Source organism: Malania oleifera, chromosome 13 (assembly GCF_029873635.1).
Source record: "Malania oleifera isolate guangnan ecotype guangnan chromosome 13, ASM2987363v1, whole genome shotgun sequence".
Lineage (NCBI taxonomy): Eukaryota > Viridiplantae > Streptophyta > Magnoliopsida > Santalales > Ximeniaceae > Malania > Malania oleifera.
In genome coordinates, this window is record NC_080429.1 from 62,076,268 (window position 1) to 62,090,012 (window position 13,745).

The 13,745-nt window shown below is 39.7% G+C and overlaps 1 non-coding gene across 1 annotated transcript; it reads left to right on the plus strand.

Moving 5' to 3' along the window:
• Positions 1 to 1,816: 1,816 nt before the first annotated feature.
• Positions 1,817 to 1,922, plus strand: LOC131147034 (small nucleolar RNA R71). The gene has a single exon (XR_009134565.1). It is a non-coding gene; the product is annotated as a small nucleolar RNA R71 (small nucleolar RNA).
• The last annotated feature ends 11,823 nt before the right edge of the window (positions 1,923 to 13,745 follow it).

Here is a 13,745-nt window from a genome sequence, read left to right on the forward strand (position 1 = left end):
TTCCCTAATAATTTTATCAATCACATCTTCGTCCACAGCTTGGACAGTGTTAAGTGGATGTTGAGAGGCATTAACTATGTTTAGCCTACGTTGCTTATGGCGCCATGAGATGTCCATAATCCCCATCCTACGTTGAATGTAGGCATTAGCCGTGGCTAGGAATGGTCATCCCAAAAGGACAGGGATTGGGTTTGTGGAGGGTTCCATATCTAGAATATTGAAGTCAATCGGATAATGGAATTCTCCAACTGTGACTCTGACATCCTCTACTACACCCCTAGGTTTCTTAAGGGATCGATCAACTAAACTCAATGTGACCTAAGTCGATTGTAGCTTTCCAATGTTAAGTTGCTAATAGGCTAAGTATGGGAGGATGTTCAAACTTGCTCTTAGATCTAAAAGAGCCCCTTCAATGGCGTAATCACCAATTACACAAGAGATAGTGGGGGAGCCAGGGTCTCTTAGTTTAGGAGGGAGGTGACTTTGTGTCATGGAACTCCAATGCTCAGTCAACCGTGCTTGTCCATTCATTACTGCCCTTGATTTTTTTTGCAATATATATAGTTCATTGATGATTTGTGCATATCTAAGCATTTTATTCATTGCATCCAGGAGGGGTTGGTTGGCTTGAAATCACCAAAATGTGTCAAAAATGGACTCTGTGGTGGTCTCCACATTGGATGAGCAAGGCATAGGAATATCTAAAGGGTATGGGGCTAGAGAGACATGAAAGGCCCTATGAGGGGCATAATGTGGCTTGGTCCCTCCAACCATGGGTGAGGAAGTGGGGTTGTCATGTTTTAGACTGAAGGAAGGTAGGAGATAAAGATCATTAATTGGTGCCACTTTCTCCTCTTCTTCCTTCTCTTTTTGCTCAATTGCTTCTTGGTTTCATTATCTGTCACTCTACAACTTACAACCAGCGCCTGCTCAGGATAAGCTGTCGGACCAGTGTCTGGTTCACACTCCAACCCCATATTGCCCCTTTGGATTTATTATAGGCTGACTTGGTAGCTTACCTTCATCTCTCCTACTTAGAGTAGCAGCTAGCTGCCCCATGGCGGTTTCTAGCTTTGCGATAGATTGGGAATGGGGGTGAAGGAGTTATCGATCCACTTGACAGTCAGCTTCAATTTTCTTGAGGATTGTTAGCACCGTCTCCTGAAATGAATCATATTTAGGTTGAGGTGGAGGCTGCTATTGCAATAATGACGATTTAGGGGTAAAGTCTGGGTGACATTGGAAATTTTGATATGGTCGTGGAGGTCGAGCATTTGGAGCTTGTGGAGATCTTTGAGATTGAAAACCCGAAGCTTGTGGCCTCCATAAGAAGTTAGGATGTTGTTTCCACCCGAGGTTGTAGGTATTCAGGTAGGGGTCATTAGCTAGCTTATCATACCAATTTTGGGTGGCCTTTACTTCTTCATGCACGAGATCAGGCTGGGAATGAGCGTGAGGGCAATTGTAACATATATAGGAAGGATTGGAGCAGATTGCACATACCTCTGCATATGTCGTTGTTTGTGGTCCTAGGGACAAGCAGTGGTCTAATTTTTTGGATATGGCATGCAGGGTAGGAGCTAAGTGTTGGCTCATGGCTAACTCGTAAACTCCCTTAGGTTTAGAAGTTGATGGATTTGGTAGTCTACAGGTGGCAGCCACATGCTGCTGAGAGTTTTCAAGTAGATTTTCAAAGAGAATCCATACCTCGTTCTTGTGCTTATTGAGGAAACTACCTCTGCATGACGCATCAACCATGGACCCATCTCTCCAAGCCAACCCTTCATGGAAAGTTTGAACTAATTGCTACTTGGGGACCTGGTGATGTGGGCATTTTCGAAGTAGGTCCCTAAAGCGCTCCCTAGTCTTGAAAAAGAGTTCCCCATCCATCTATGAGAAACTTGTGATGGCTCTCTGAAGCTGGTTAGTCTTCCCGATTGGGAAATACTTTTTAAGAAATTCATATTGCATGGTGGCTCGATTGGCTACCAAGTTCGGTTCTAAGGACGCCAGCCAATATTTGGCCTTATCCTCCAGAGAGAACGGGAAAAGCCTAAGATGGAGAGCATCATCGCTAAAATTAGGAATGCGTATGGTGGAACAAATTTTCAAGAACTCATCTAGATGTTGATAAGGATTTTCAGTAGAGTTCCCATGAAAATTGGGTAGCATCGAGATGATCGAAGTCTTAATCTCAAATTATGCTTCCTGAATATCTAGGAACCGAATGCAGGATGGTGAGGTGTATACATTAGGTACAAAGTAGTCCCTAAGGGGCCGAAGATGTTGCTCTCTTACAACAGGTAGGTGGTGAGCATGGGGTTCCGTGATTTGTTCAGCGGGAACCGGGGGATTATCTCCCACTATTGCTTTCAGTTCAAACGACTCAGCCTTCTCTGGATTAGAGATAGGTTTCCTAAGGGACCTACATGATTTTTCAATCTCAAGATCTATAGGAATTATCTCGGGTTCCATAGAATGCAAATCAAACATAAACACATGTAAGCACATAGATTCAAACTTCAAAAATAGAAAACAAAATAAAGAAAATAGAAATTAAAAAAGAAAGTGAACACAAAAGGATAGAAAATCAAAATAACAAGGCAATAATATTCTAAAGTGGAAGTTGGCTTATAACCGTAGCCAAGTCCCTAACAATGGCACCAAAATTTGGTAGGCTTGCCAAGGTTGGGGTCCTTAACTACCAAATATAATATTTATAAAACCTAACTATCCCAAGTTCAATAGAAAGTGGATAGGTTGGGTATCAATCCACTGAGACTTGAAACAAAGTTATTAAACCACTTCCAATTTAGTTTACTATAAGCCTTGTTATGAAAAAAAGTGAAAGATGGTATTTTGCAATGGTGATTGTCTAACAACTACTAGAAAGCATGTAACTGAAAGCAAATAAATCTAAACTACTATAAATCAAGTAAAATTTGAAGTTACCCTACTCTTACAAAGTGATACTATGATTTGAATTAGATGCTAGACACTATGCTTCAAACTATGCTCATCCAGACTTCCATAGAAGTACTAATCCGAGCAGACCAAAGCAGAAGAGGGGCAATCAAGGGCACAGGGTAGCAAGGGTGCACCAACCATCCAAAGTACGGTCAAGAATCAGAGTATACCCTGTCTCAACGATAATGAACACCTTCGCTGTTCCTTAGCCGACTATTTTTCTCTAACTAATATGTAGCAGTGATTATCCTTATCTGCAATCTTTCATCAAACACACAACAAGTAAATGGAAAGCAGTAAATTGAAAACAGTAAATTGAAAACAGTAAATGAAAGCATGAGTAAAAAAATCATCCCTTTATCATTCCAAACGTCTATCAGTAACACCAAAAGTACAAGAGGAGATCCTAATATACACCGTTGTTGTATGAACGCTGTTGGTTGTCACAAGCTATCAAACACTCCATACACGAACCGAAACTACTCTACTCCTATTCTAGCTTGGCTCTCAATGACTTCCTAGGTCTGTCACTAACCTAAGAGAGGCCAAAGAGGAACCCAGAGCTTGTGTTTGTAACAAATACTTATAGGCTCTATGGTTTACAAGGGTTGTTTGACAAGTTAGGAAAATTTGCAGCAAATCTCGCGTAGAAGATCGTCGCTGTCGACCAAGTTGCTCCTCTATCATTCTTGTGCGCGCCTTAGTCAGATCTCACGGGAAGTCGGGGATTCGAATGTTCAATAGCTTCAACTTCACCGCATCTCAGGGTTTTGATGGTTGAGCTTATGGTCGAGACTTGTTGTATCTCAATCTTCAGGAAATCTCAGTATCTCAACATTGTCATGACATCTCGGACCTGCCAAAACAATGGCAATGGGTGCGGTTGCGAATTGGGAAAAATGGATGTGAATTTTGAAAAAAAAATATTTTTTGTGGTAAACATGGTGTGATGGAGTCTCCACTAACCTTTTGGAGTGTTGTTAGAACACTTGATTACTACCCTACTAGGGGTAGAATTGGTCTGCGGTACCAGAGTCGGGCTCGGGGATACGGTTACGTGAGGAGAAGGTATTAGCACCCCCTACGCGCCCGTTCTTATAAACGGTACCTAATTAATCAAATATTATTCCAAAATAAAATACTCTCTATCAAAAGTGTAAAGAAAATGCACAAAAGAGATACCATATAGTTATTCCCTCTTAACCGGGGCATACCATACTCCGAAGAGCTCAATGCCTCCCTTTGCAATCATTGGGATAAGAAAATCAAGAAAATAGTTTATAAAAATACTCTCCCAGGGTTTTGAAATCTGTAAGATTTTTTTAAGTATGAAAATAATATTCCGGGAGGTTTTCGGACTACTTCGGGACAACATAGGCCTCAAAAATATTTTCTATGGTTTTTCTAAGACTTTTCTAGATTTTTGTGATTTTTTCAAGTGCAAAGACATTTTCGAAAATTTCTGATTTTTTTTGTGATTTTTTAATATTTTTCCTGAAGTAATTAAATAACAAAAAGGGAATTAAGGCAAAATCCGCGAAAATTGAAAAAAAAAATAGGAAATAAAATGGAAGGCTAAACCGGTTTCATATCGGTTCAAAAGACCCAACCAGATCGAGAAAGAACCAGTTCAAGAAGGGTCGACCAATTTTAGGCCTAGTCAGGGCCATGTCAACATGTGGTGCCTATGGGGCGCGCAAGTTAGCTCGTGTTTTAGTGTGTGCATGGAATGTGTGAAAAATGTATGCATGGGTGTGTTGCATACATGCTTAGAATTTGGTGCGTGCATGGGCGTGTGTATGCGTGCATGGGCGTGAGTGAGTGGTGTGTGTTTTTTATTTGTGTAATAGAGTGTGTGTGTAAATGGGTGTGTCAGTGTGTGTGCAGGTGTGTGTGTGTTAGTTGTGTGTGTTTTATTGTGTATAATAGTGTGTGTGTGTGTGTGTGTAGGTGAGTGTGTTAGTGTGTGTGTAGGTATGAGTGTTAGTGGTGTGTGTAGGTAATTTTAAATTAGTGTGCTTTAGTGGCGTGTGTGGCTGTGAGTGGTGTGTGAGTTAGTGTGTGTGTGGGTACGGTGTGAGTGGGTGTGTTTTAGTGTGTGTTAGTGGCGTGTGTATTAGTGTGTGTGCATGTGTGTGTGGCAGTAGGTGTGTTGGTTAGTGCGTGAAGCAGTGTGTGTATGTGTATTTTAGTACATGTATCAGTGTGTGTAAACTATGAATGAAGGGTGTGTTTTAGTGTATGTAATAATGTGCATAACAGTGTGTAAACTAAGAGTGAAGGGTGTGAAAGTGATTGTAAATTAGTGCGTCTATCAGTGTGTGTTTTAGTGTGTGTGAGTGAGTGCAAACTACTGCATGTATCAGTGTGTGTTTTAGTGTGTGTAACAGTGCGTATTAGTGTGAGTTTCCTGTGTGTGTTGTTTAGGGTGTGTAAAAGTGTGTTTGTGTACATGCTATAGTGTGTGGTTTAGGGTGTGTAAAAGTGTGTGTTTGAGTGCATGAAACTGTGTGTGTGTGTGTGTGTGTGTGTAAAAGTGTGTTTGTGTGCATGCTGTAGTGTGTGGTTTAGGGTGTGTAAAAGTGTGTGTTTGAGTGTGTGAAACTGTGTGTGTGTGTGTGTATGTGTGTGTGAAAAAGTGTGTTTGTGTGCATTGTTGCATGCGTGAGTTGGTATGTGGTGTGTGCTTTAGTGGGTTAAGGAGTGTGTGTTGTGGGTTCATATTGGCTGCGGGAGTTAGGAGGTGGAGAGGCAGCTGGGAGGCAGAGAAAAACGTGAATGGAAGTAAGAAAGGGAGAGAGCTATCAATAGAGAACAGAGGGCGGAGGATGGCTTTGTAGAGTGCGATGGCCGGAGATGGGAGTCATGAGAGAGGAGGTTGTCAACGCCGTGAAGGAGAGATAGAGATCAGCGAGCATGTGTGTGTAGGGGATAATGGAGACTCCCCACAATGGCCGAGAGTGCTCCTAGTGGTTGTCTGTGTACTGGGTGAGGCGATGTCTTAGATCTAGGATCTTGGGTAGTCAAAAAATGGCTATAGTGGCTGCACATGATGGAGCTCAGGCCTTGAGAAGTTGAAAGGGGGAGTGAGGGGTGCTTGGTTGGTGCATAGGTGAGCAGAGAGTGAGGGTGGAGGATTGGAGATTGTTGCCTAATTACTCAACTGAAGCACGTTGTCAGTTCTGCTCCATTTTTATAACTTAAACCAGACACTTGCTAAAGATCATAGACTCCAATAGACAAATCAAAACAATAATGAACTGAAACAAACGATTGATGCTGCACAGGCTCGATTAACCAAACACAGGAGTATAAATTCACGCACATCTTATCTACTCCCTGCTCCAGCTACGAAAGCTTTCAAAAGCCAACTGAAACCATTCACGCAATCTCCAACATCAGGCACGATGATCACCACATCCGATCACAGATATCAAATAAAATCTACCAAAATATACACACGAACAAAACTGGATACCTACCTCGCCCCGGGCAACGCCGATAGCTTCGAAAATCTGCAACAGAATTGCTCCCAGTCATGGATTTTTGTGTAGAGCATGACGACGGTGACTAGCATCATGACTGTTGCATTTTCTTGTAGCAGTTGAATTCTCATCGGACAAAATCTTCATATCTCTGACCTCCGGTCGCCGGCGGCTTTGTGTTGGTCTACTGGAAACTTACGGATTTGATGGCAGAGAAAATGACGAAACTGCTTCGGTGGATTGGTTGTGTATACCTGGTTTGGTTTACTAGTGCTAAGACCTCATCGGAGCTTGCGTGAGGTGGTTTTTGGACGAAGGAACAGCTGAAGAAATGTTTGCGAGAGAGAGACGACAGGGATGGTGGTCAGAGGGAGTGTGAGAGTGGGAGGAACAGTGAGACTCGGTTGGGATGGTAGCACCGTGGAGAAATTGTGAGAGAAACTGGAGAGTAATGGATGATGGCTGGTGATGGCGACAATGAATAGTAAAAAAAATGAAAAGTGAATAGTGAACACCCCACCCCCCCCCCCCCCCCCCCCCTCTTTGCTCTACGCAGCAACTCCCGAAAGTGAATAGTTCGGGTGATGCCTTGGCGCCCATTTTCTCCAGCGAGGCTCCCTCTAACGGATTTCCCTTTAACAGACTGTTAGGGAATATTTCCTCCTCAACAACTTTGTTTTATGCTCACGTGATTTTATTTTTGATTTTTCTAATCTGATGCCTTTTGTGCGTAGGTGAACACGAGAGGCTAGTTTGCAAGTAGGGCGTGGAGGTTTTTTTTGTTTATTGAATTTTTTTGTGATTTTCTTTTGCTGTATTTTGATGTACCTGTATTTCTAATGAACTGCAACATGTGTTTGTACATCTTGTTCCTTTTTCTCTTCATTTTTTTTGAATTTCTTTTGTATTCCTTTTTGTGGGCCAATTTTGTCTTCCCTAGGAAAGTCACAGGTTTTAAAGATAAATCTCGATTCCCGGAAATGGCGGACCCAGACTCGAAAAAAAAAAAAAAAAAAATGACTTAAATAAAAACACTTAATTTTAAAATTAAAATACTCCATTCAGGAACTCACAAACTCAACTTAAAAACTCCATTCAAAAATTTGACAGACTCAGTTTAAAATTCATACTTGATTAAAAAATCAAGGACTCAATTTAAAATTAAATGACTCAATTAAAGACACTAGGACTCGGTAAAAAACATCGGGACTTGATTTGAAACACCGGGACTCAATTTAAGATACCAGGACTCGGTTAAAAATATCGAGACTCAATTTAAAACACCGGAACTCAATTTAAGACACCAGGACTAAGTTAAAAACATTGGAACTCAATTTAAAATACCGGGACTCAAATAGGGTCCTCCAATTTCTGAGATTCGAAGTCAACTTTTATTACACCGGGTCTCCTCAGGGTAGCCTGGTTATAATTGGGGTGTCGACAAACATGGTCGCCCCTAAAGGTCTCTTGGTCGAATACTTTGTTGAGACTCGATATTTCTGAATTTCAGTTCTGTCACAATATCTCGACGTGGTCGCACACTTGGTTGAACCTTGCAACATTCTAATCTTAGTCTGAACCTTGGGGTTTGTAGTGGAAGACTAAGTCACCCCTGTGGTTTGCTGGTCATGCCACATGGTCGAGCGTCATCTTCTTGTGTATTTATGATTGGAAGCTTCTAGAGCTTGGCTAAACGCCTGAATTCGAGCTTTGAATCCTCAAAATCCTCCTTAACTTCTTGTAATGCCTAACTCCATGATTTTAACCTGTTTTTCCTAAAAAGACAAACAAACCTTGGATAGCTCTGAAAAATGATAACTATGGGTAAATACATAATAAAATGAGGATAAATAAAGGTAAATAAGGGTCTAAAATCAATTATTTTAGGGACTCATCACCTAGCACTTCGCCTTTAATTCTTCAGAGAAGAATTCTTTTGGGCCTGGGAGAGATGATGGGGATCAGCATGCGTTGTTCATATATTTTGTAGATATTCTGACACGTGGATGCCCTCTGGAAGTCCACATTTCCTTCGCCAACATGCTAACACATGGAAGACCTCCGGATGCCTCTTTTGTTTGTTGCTTCACAAGAATTCATGGAGTATCTAGAAGACGTTTCCAGATTGAAAAAGTCCCGAATTGAGATGCCGAAGCAAAACCTAGATCAAGACCCCTTGTGGGCCCCCACACTATCTTGTGGGCCCCACACGACTGAGCCTCTCCCTTTGGCTATTGACTTTGTTACATTTAATATGTAGCTTTGCAAAACTGCTTGCTTACATGTGCAATGTCTTGTAAGTCGTGTTTAGTAAGTTGTGTTTAGCTATTATTGTGTTTAGAAAATAGGTGTCTTTATTATGTTTGAAAGATGTGAGTTTTGTTGAGAGTTGTAATCTTTATTTATTTTGTCCCCCATGCCATCTTAAGTTAGCTGATGCTATGTTTGTCCCCTTCCCCATGCAAAGTCTATATATTTCTTCATTGTAATTGTTGTAATAGTAGTAAGAGTTATATAATATTTAATTTTAGTTAAAGACTTTGTCTTTGTGAGCTTGTCTAAGCTTATTTCGATCCTTGTGATTGAGTGGCGAGAGACTACATTCGTTCTCCCCAGAGATCAGTTGGTGTGAGACCAATATCTATCCAGCGATACCATTCATTTCCATCATTCACGTCCTCCATCCATCATCCACACAGCCACCACCAAGTTACTCCCCACAACCAATATATATATATATATATATATATATATGAAAGTGTGCACAAAGGACTCCAGAAGAGTTCTTAACTTGTGGAGAAAATCATCAAGGCATTCTTCAAAGTTCGTGGTGATTTCCGTATTTTCTTGGACCATCCCAAGTATACAAAAACTTCATTACAACTGTAAAGCTTGATTAAGGAATTTCAAAGGTGTAATCTGAATTTGTGTGAATCAAACTAAGCCATTCAACGATTTACCTTGGTAAGATTCTTCTTAAACCAACCTAGAAATATTTAGAAGAACTTCCATGACCAAGTGCAATTCATGGATTACATTTTTAATATCCATGCGATCCTATAGTGAATTTGTTGAACAACCTAGTCCCAAAACTGTACACATCCCATTTTGGTGAGAGCTCGCTTCCCAAACCATATTATGCACTAGCAAAACTTAACCTTACAAACAAATCAAGTTGAATTTTTCAATTGAAACTATGCACAATATAAAGAAATCGTACTTATCATGAGCTCCATATGCAAACAAAATCGACACATACTAAATTATTAAATTTTATACATGCCTATAGTGTGTTTTCTTGGTCTAGTGGGAAAAGCAAACGTTTGAGATTGTGCATAACTAGAAAATATCCATAACAACAATGTGTAAAAGACCAGTGAAAGGCCAAAAACTAAATGCTATATGAAGTAAAATGCCAAATTAATTACTATCATTTCATGTGTTCTTTGAAGCTTAAACCCATTCAATAATGGTTACTATACATTCATGCCTCATCATGTATGTGAAACAAATCAATTGTTAAAATCCAATTGATTATTAGTCATACTATGTAGACTAATAATCAATTGAACATGTTAATTATTTGTTTCATTTACGATTAGTGATGTTTGTATTTCAACCATTATTGAATTGTCCAATGCGGACAGTTTAGGAAGTTGTATTTACATTGTTGTCATCGTTCATGCTTTGTTCATTGTCATTATATATTTCAAGCGCGTCTCTACTTGTGTTCTCTGGGTGCATAGTGGGGTGATATGACAATTTGTTAGTGATGAAAAATTAACAACATGGTCACTTCCCCCATCTCGTGTACTTGGAGAGCCATGGGGAGATGCTGCTGAAATTTATAATGACTACGATGAAGGAATTTAAGCGATTAATTGCAATGTAAATGCAACATTCCTAAATGGGATAGGATTTGTACCCTTTTAGACGGAAGGTGGTTGATTTTAGGATTCATGATGCATGTGTCATAAACATTCTGAAAATGTAATCAACACCATTTCACTTGAACATGTTATAGGGTAATTAATGAACATGGATAAGAGTTGGATGAAGGCTTAGGGTAGGTTTTTTGCAAGAATACGTGAAAGGGGTACATGATTTCATAGAGCTCGCGCATCTTCATGTAGACAAAGCCAGTAGAATAAGGTGTCCTTACAAAAAATGTCAAAACATAACATTCAAACACATTGATTTGGTTTATACACATTTCTTAGACTTTGGAATGGAAAAAAGGTACAAAATATAGGTATTCCACGGTGAAGATTACGTAGTTCAAAGCGATGATGATGATGAATATGAGGGGGAAAATATAGTAGGTGGTGATACATGTTCGGAAGGGTTAATTGAAATGTTAAGTAACTTGCAAAGGAGGATTGCAATGGAAACGAATGATATCAATGTGTCGCATATTGGTGATAAATCTACTTTAGTAGTGTAATAACCCAAGAAATTTTTCTAGGCATTGTCAATGAACATAGGGGTTTCATCGATGAGGGTTCTTCAAGATCTCGTTGACAAAGAACCGTTTCGTCGATGAGAAGATACCGAGAGAGGGTTTTTGGAAGTCTGAAATTCATCAACGAGAGTGCAGGTTCGTCGATGGACTTTCTACAGGACTCGTCGACAAGGTGACATGTCTCGTCGACGAATCCGACTTTATAAATAGTGAAAACTCATATTTTTTATAAAATTCTTAGCGCAATTACTATCTCTCTCTCTAAAATGTACCTCTCTCCTTCTCTCTTCGATTCCGGATCTATTTCTCACCGGATTGAAGATCTAATGCCACCACGACACTCCTAACGAAGTTCTCTACAAGTCTATAGGAGCTGATTGTTGGTGGAGTTGGTTTGAAATTCTTCCCAAATTCAGGGTAAGGTGTTTTATTTAGAATATGCTTTCCCTGCAGTTATAAGAAATGTTGTATGCAAGAAAATACTATTGCTTTGTTCTCGGGGATGTCGTTTTCACGATGTTGAGTGGAGAACCTTGCGGGTGTAGGGCCAGAGTACAGTAGGGGCTTTTTAGAAACTAGGTAAGGAAAATATGCTATGCTAGGAGATTTACTTATGTTATCAGATATTTTATATATATGCATGTATACCAGTTACTATACAGAGTATGAATTTTTAAAGTATGTGTGGCCTGAGTAGATATTATATGATATGGAGCTTTATGCAGTTTTTCAGTATATCAAGTTATGCAGATATAGTTAGATATTTAAAGATTTTATACAGACAGAATATGTATACATATACAGTTTTTATTTAGATGATTACACAAACAAATATATATAACAGTATACAAATGTTTATTCAGATCAGTATGTATAGTGTATGTAGAAAGCTATGTTTTCCTAAATGCCATAACACTCAGAGTATACAAACAGAGTATACAAACAGATTATATAGACAGATTATACAATATAGCATCAAGATGCTACAAATATTCAGATATTACAGAATTATAGTGTTATCATTATTTTGGAAACAAGATGAAAATAGTAAAAGAGTATATATGTATATATATAGTATCAGATCCCTATGAAAATATTACAAACAGATACAAATACAGAATACAGAACACGGTATCGTTGCTAATACAGATAGAATGCCACCATATATCTCAGATAGTGCGTGGGTACCGTCAAAAATTGCTCGGAGAGGATGCAGCTCCCCTGTTCACTAGGTTGAGGGGGCCAGTTTGACGAGGTAGCAGCCAGTCCCAAGCCTAGGAGTGGATGCAGTTTGGTCAAGCTGAGGTAGAGTAGAGTATAGTGACTTACCTAGAGGGCCGACCAGGTTAAGTCCCGTCTACGGGCCGCACAACCCTGTCATGAGGGATCAAATCATGACATACAGAATTCCAAGGATAGAACATAGTTATGTATATTTATACAATTTTACAAGATTTGATAATTATAGTATGATATTAGTAGTATGAAAAGTAGAAAACTCAGATGATACAGTTATGTTTTAAACTGCAAAAAATGTAAGATATGCTTTACAAATTTATCCTTTATTACAGCTCAGATGTTATTTAAAGTATATGTAACTTAGTCACCACACACTAGTAATAGCATATTCCACTTACTGAGTGTCAACTCACCCTATTATTTCAACATTTTTCGGGTGAGCCAGTTAGGCGAGCAGATCAGGCTCACGGATAGATATTTCTTGGTTACCCTAGTTACAAGGTAAGATGGTGTAGAGTTTTGTATTTTTTAGATAGATTTTACTGGGGAGAGATGTATTTTATGACTATGTGATGGAAATACTGAGTTCTGGTATTGTATGGTATATGTGGTTGCGTCATTTATGTTTCCGCTACATAGGTATGATATTGTACGCAGTAATACCCCAGCGCCCCTAAGACCTAAGTTTCCATAGCAGAGGTATTAGAGAAATTTATATTTAAATAAATAAATAAATAAATTATTAGGTCATTACGTTGTGGTATCAGAGCCTAGGTTGCTAGGTTCTACAAACTCTAGAGTGCAGCAAGAAACAATACCAGAATATAGGAAAAAGAATTTGAGGTTTTGTTCTGTGATCTGGATACAGGATTTTGAGGTGGTTTTTGTGTTTTTCCTGGGGTGACGATTTCAGGAAAACCATAGTAAACTATCAACGAACGTGCTTTTAGGTTGCAAGATTGGATTTTGGGGTTAGGATCAGGAGGGATGGTTAATAGAGGATTTGAAGTTTTAGTTAAATGGAGTAAGTTGGGTCTGTATGGGAAATAGGATACTGAAATGGTGTTCTATATATTTGCAAGATGGACCGAGGAGGCAGTAGTGCTCATGCCAGTAGTGATGATGGAGCGAGTCCTCTTGGCACGGGAGGTGGAGATTCAGATGCTGTGCTACGTAGTGTGGCTCAGCAAGTTATGGCTGAGATAGCGTAGAGCTCTAGAGAATAGGAAGGTCCATCTCCAGCTCAGGGATGTACCATAGAGAAATTTATGAAAATGAATCCACCATCCTTTTCTGGAGTGACTGACCCTACAGTTGCTGAGAACTAGGTGCACGAGGTAAAGAAGATTCTGACAGTTTTTCACTGCACCGACGAGTCAAGAGTCTTATATGCTATATATGGACTGGTAGGGGAGGCTGAGAGATGGTGGGCAGCCACCAGATTATTGGAGAAGCAGAAGGTGATTCCAGTACTGATAACCTAGACCCGTTTCAGGGATATATTCTTCAATAGATACTATCATGCCTCAGTTAGAGAGGCTCGAGTACAGGAGTTTCTAAGTCTGTCCCAGGGATCATTGACTGTTCAGCAG